Source organism: Cydia amplana, chromosome 1 (assembly GCF_948474715.1).
Source record: "Cydia amplana chromosome 1, ilCydAmpl1.1, whole genome shotgun sequence".
In the NCBI taxonomy this organism is placed as follows: Eukaryota; Metazoa; Arthropoda; class Insecta; order Lepidoptera; family Tortricidae; genus Cydia; species Cydia amplana.
The window spans coordinates 14,002,036-14,008,035 of NC_086069.1; the positions used below are offsets into that span (position 1 = coordinate 14,002,036).

General features: G+C 39.1%; 1 protein-coding gene across 2 annotated transcripts in view; it reads right to left on the reverse strand.

Annotated features, from left to right (window-relative positions):
* Window positions 1-5,766, reverse strand: part of LOC134648046 (uncharacterized) — a 51,813-nt gene extending 46,047 nt beyond the window's left edge. The window contains exon 1 of one of the 2 annotated variants that reach the window (XM_063502484.1): window positions 5,634-5,766. The gene's annotated coding sequence lies outside the window, so the exon portion shown is untranslated. The remainder of the gene's footprint in view (window positions 1-5,633) is intronic. The other variant, XM_063502492.1, reaches the window with a different exon arrangement.
* Between the last annotated feature and the right edge of the window lie 234 nt (window positions 5,767-6,000).

Genomic DNA, 6,000 nt, shown 5'->3' on the forward strand with positions numbered 1-6,000 from the left:
TAAAACTGACCCATAGACCACTCGTGTAGAAACTTTGGCAGTACGCTCTAAAAAGAGATAGTTTTACAGGCACACTACAACGAATGAATCTATGAGCCAGCATATTGCCGCGAACGGACAATGCCCTTCGCTCACGTTCTATATCTTTATCATCTTTAAGGTCTTCGGCTAGCACATGGCCCAGATATTTAAATTCTGTCACTCGTTTCAAAGGCGTACTGTTTAAAAGAAGTGGCGGAATGTATAGTGGCAACTTGTTCCTACCTTTGAAAATCATGAACTCACTTTTCTTCACATTATAAGCCATGCGCATCCGCATACCTTTCACATATTTTTATCAGCTTTTGCTGTCCATAGAATGACGGGCTGAGCAGCACCATATCATCCGCATAACTTATATTATTTACGCTGATATTATCCAGGCGGCAACCGATATGCATGCTACTCAGCTCGCCAATCAGCTGATCAACATATAGGTTAAATAACCTTGGCGATGTTAACCCTCCCTGCCTTACACCACAGCTGAGTGAGTACTCGTCAGAATACACATTTGCCCACCTCACTTTGTTCTTTTGATTACCATACCAATATGAAAAAAAGCGGCCAAGTGCGAGTCGGACTCGCCCATGAAGGGTTCCGTATTTAGGCGATTTATGACGTATAAAAAAAAAAACTACTTACTAGATCTCGTTCAAACCAATTTTCGGTGGAAGTTTACATGGTAATGTACATCATATATTTTTTTTAGTTTTATCATTCTCTTATTTTAGAAGTTACAGGGGGGGGGACACATTTTACCACTTTGGAAGTGTCTCTCGCGCAAACTATTCAGTTTAGAAAAAAATGATATTAGAAACCTCAATATCATTTTTGAAGACCTATCCATAGATACCCCACACGTATGGGTTTGATGAAAAAAAATTTTTTGAGTTTCAGTTCGAAGTATGGGGAACCCCAAAAATTTATTGTTTTTTTTTCTATTTTTGTGTGAAAATCTTAATGCGGTTCACAGAATACATCTACTTACCAAGTTTCAACAGTATAGTTCTTATAGTTTCGAAGAAAAGTGGCTGTGACATACGGACGGACAGACAGACGGACAGACGGACAGACAGACAGACAGACATGACGAATCTATAAGGGTTCCGTTTTTTGCCATTTGGCTACGGAACCCTAAAAAGACTGACAACCTCGGGTGCCACGCCTGTCTTCCTTAACTTGTTCCAAAGTAGATCGTAGGACACAAGATCAAAAGCTTTGGACAAGTCCAGGAAGCATGCGTATATAGGCGATTTTCTATTGATATAGTAATCAACAGTATGCTTCAGCGTTAGGATTGCGCATTCAGTACCTAAACCTTCTTGGAAACCAAACTGTTCATTACACAGTTTTATATGTTGACTAAGATGAACGTCCAGTATTTTATCCAACACTTTAGCAACAACTGATAAGACCTAGCTAGATCGATTTTTCGCCCCCGAAAACCCCCGTATAGCAAATTTCATCGAAATCGTTAGAGCCGTTTCCGAGATCCCCGAAATATATATATCGAAGAAGGATGGTCCTAATGGCGGTGGGCGCGTGGGGGGTAGTACCTAGATGTATTACTTCACAGCCAAAATAGTAGGTATGCTACAAACGCATGAAATAAACATTCGGATTCGTTAACCATACTAGTGCCTACTATATTTTAGTACTAAATAATCAAAATAACTAAACGATCTTACGATGGAATCGGATTCAATTAAAATAAGAAGATCAAATGAAATCGTTCAAATCTTTATTTAAGTCAAACTACACCGGCTCCAACCCTACACCTCTGACCCGAGAAGATTTAACCCGGCAACAAACTCGGCGGGACACATCTTTTCAAAACAACACATAGTTTCTTTATTTTACAAAAGTAAGCTTCTAATGGCACATAAGAAATCAAAATAACACTTGGAATAAAACACTTAACTAAACGGTTAAAGAACGTAAGAATCTATAAGCTTTCAGAATAATCCTTCAGGTATAAGCCTTCAGGAACGTAGCGAATTAGGCACGAGGTATGGCTAACGATAACGTCCGATCTCTAGCGCGGTCCGATCAAGAAGGAGGAAGCCAGTTCCAGCGGCGGAGCCAACCGCTCCCGCCTCGAATTCAAGTTGGTAAACCCGCCTGACCAGTCTACCAACATAACGACAAAAATGCCCACTCGTGCCTACGTTCACTCAAGATATACCTCTTGACGTTCCAAAGCCTTCTACCTATCATTTTAGTTGAACAATACGCCAATAGATGGCGTTATACTCTCTACGCAACTTTATTATTTCGTTACAAGCAAATAATACGTTGCCAAACATTGCTAATCGACTTTATACAGGCGTCTAACTATGAACTGTAACGCTGCAATATGTCCTTCTGGTGTCTCGCTCCGACATATAAATAAATATATAAATAAATAAATAAATAAACAAGAATTGCTCGTTTAAAGGAATTATTATATAGATAAGTTATAAACCTTATGGTTTATAATTAAAAAATATATAAATTTTAAATTATAATTATGTAGTATCGAGCGATTTATTTTACAGCGCCTAATTATCTTGCACTTTTGGTTTAACTTCCACTTTGCTCTTGATCCCACTGGCACAGTGTGACGTCTACATATGTCTGTCTATATGTATTTCTACAATACTGTAAATGGGCTTTTTCTAAAATAAATATCGAAAACCCGATTCTTTCAAATCTGGACATTCTTGGGCTCATTCTACTCAGAATCGACAGCACTCTCCATCCTACCATTAAAAAAAGATGTCCCAAAATGTCCATTCCATTACGTCACGTTTTTAGTATGAGAAAAATTTTCACTTGTATGTAACGTGACGTAGTGGAATGTACAATTTTCATACAAAATTTTGGGACAATTTTTTTTATCATCAGGATTGAATATGCTAGTGATTCTGAGTTGAAAGAACCCAAAAACACCAGGATCTGGGAGAATCGGGTTTTCAATATTTATTTTAGAAAACGCCCAAATTCGTCGGCGAAACGCGTTTTATTAGATAGAAAATATTTGCCGTTTTTATTTTTACTTTCAAGGCGAACCTGTAGCTGTACCTAGTTGTTATTAATGAATATTCCATGTATACCTAGGTACCTACTAGAATAGAATTGTTAAACCATTTGTATTATCAAATATTCGAAAAATTTAAATGCCGGCGTCACAAGTATCGAATTTAGATTTTCCTTAAAATTCGCTACTTTTTGGCAATCAATATTTTAACAGACTAATACCACAATAAAAAATATGTTACTGCTATCAGTATTGCCCCGCATAGTATAACAATCTCAAGTTATTAGTTTTGAATAGTTTTGATGTTAGTGATTGAAATGAACCTTGCGGCATTGACTTATATATAAAGACGGGCACTAAGAATGGGGCTAGTTCATGGTGCATTGGTAAGTTGTAAACTACATGTAATTTAACAAATGAAATTATTCTAGTAGGCATACATGAAAGATTCATTTATTTTAGGTAGGTATGTGTGAAGCCTAAGAAAAATCGTGACCCTCGAGTTTGACAACTAATGTAGATGGCGCTGTTCTTTGCCAGAGGCCTATACCTATGTGGTAACTGAATTGTCAACTTTTACCAGCCAAAATTACCGCACAATAAAAGCCCTACAGCGCCATCTACATTCGCTGTCAATTTCGAAGCATGAATTTGTCTCAGACTTTAATATTCCCTACAATGAATAACTGTGTGGTATGCATGGGCCATACTGTATCTACTAATCTCTACAGTTTACTATTATTTTCAGCCGTAATATTGAGCTTTCTTAGTAAAGTTAAATATATTAAAAACGGGTCACTCACGTATTTTAAGTCGAAAAACGCTCGACATGTTTCACTCCGTACCGAGGAGTGTCATCAGGAGCTTGCGTTTACGGTGACGGACCGGCGCAGACTGCGGGCCGCAGCTCTCCGCGCCCGATGACTCGGCGCAGGCGCCGGTGGCGGCAGGGGGGGCGAGAAACTACCCTCATTTATGGCATTATTGTCAAACGATGGGTTGCACACAACACTCACTACGTCACTCGCTAATGGTTCGTCCACACTGTCCACCGACGTAGTACCCAAAACAGTTTTCCAGCTTGTAGGCACTGACCAACCACAATCACGGTTAATTTCGATAGCCTCCCGTACTTTTCGCTGAATCACTTCATGATTGCACCATTAAGGGCGTGACGGATAAAATCGGAGACTTATTACGCCGTAGATACTGCATTAAGACGATTTTCCGTCCTCATATGAAGCTGAGACAGGTGCTGCGTTCGCCGAAGGAATGGGAGCTTTTGAACAGTCCGGGCGTATATATGATTCCTTGCTCCTGTGGAAAAAACTACATAGGAAAGACGGGCCGAAACATTTCCACCAGATTATCCAAACACATACGTAGTATAGCCGGGGCTCTGCGGTGACGGAACACGTATTGGATTCGGATTCGATTCACTATATACGTTTCGATAAGGTAACCGTGCTGGCGAAAGACAAGTTTTTGATTCAGCGAAAAGTACGGGAGGCTATCGAAATTAGTCGTCATCCGAATTTTAACCGTGATTGTGGTTGGTCAGTGCTTACAAGCTGGAAAACTGTTTTGGGTACTACGTCGGTGGACAGTGTGGACGAACCATTAGCGAGTGACGTAGTGAGTGTTGTGTGCAACCCATCGTTTGACAATAATGCCATAAATGAAGGTAGTTTCTCGCCCCCCCCCCTGCCGCCACCCGGCGCCTGCGCCGAGTCATCGGGCGCTTAGAGCTGCGGCCCGCAGTCTGCGCCGGTCCGTCACCGTAAACGCAAGCTCCTGATGACACTCCTCGGTACGGAGTGAAACATTTCGAACGGTTTTCGACTTAAAATACGTGAGTGACCCGTTTTTAATATATTTAATATGTCTATGTCTCACGGAAGTTTTGTTATTAAAATTTCTTAGTAAAGCTTCTTTAAATAATCAAAAAACAAAAAAGTCAAACGTAGGGGCATAGCTATGGTTAATGTACCTACCTACATCAAATTAAGTTAAAAAAAACATGTTAATAGCCAGAGAGGAAGATCGGGACTACGTTTGTATGGAGAAGCGACCGTCCCCTTTCCTCTTAATATGAATCTGTCTTCAAAGTTCAATAGATGTCTATGAATCTACTCTATTGAGTTTTTGGTGAGCAGCGAGTTCTCAGTTCGAGGTGTACTACTAACTACTAGTATTATGAATTTATAAAACCATAACTTAATTGAAACCACGCTACGATTCTTAAGGAAAAATGTTTCAGAATGAATCAAATGAGGTAAATTCCACGCATCAATTTAATTCAAAACTTCGGGTCACAAAAATTGATAACCGGTTATAACTTTAATACGAACAAAATAAAGTTAAATACATTGAGCGTGAGTATCAGTGTTTTCGGTATCAACATGTTTAGGTATACCTATGTAGTTGTGTGGAATAAAATTATCATAACTCATAACGTGATAACGCGCACGACTGGATGCCGCTCGGCACGAGCAAGGACCGCAGTACAGTGTCCACAGTTATTCCCCGTTGCGTTGTTTCTATATTATATCAATATTTCAATTACAGCACTCACCACGCCTTTTCAATGTTTATGATGTATAAATATAATCCAGGCAATCCAATGGTAAAAATACTATTTTCAACACTTCACAATTATTCGTAGGTCAATAACAACAAACAATAACAGTTTTTTGTTTTACACAATATCTAATAAAAACAAATCTAAGTTGTGCGTATCGTATTTTAATATATACAATATTGACTTATAAACAAGTTCTTAAAACATTGGTATTTGACATGGCTTTAGCCAGCGCTGCGCTTAACGCAGTTCGGATCACACTGACATGAATGAATCCACAACGCGAACGTTGGTGACTCAATGCTGTTCTAATGTAATACAGTCAGTTACACTCTTATGTTTTTATGGTTAGAGTTTAAAT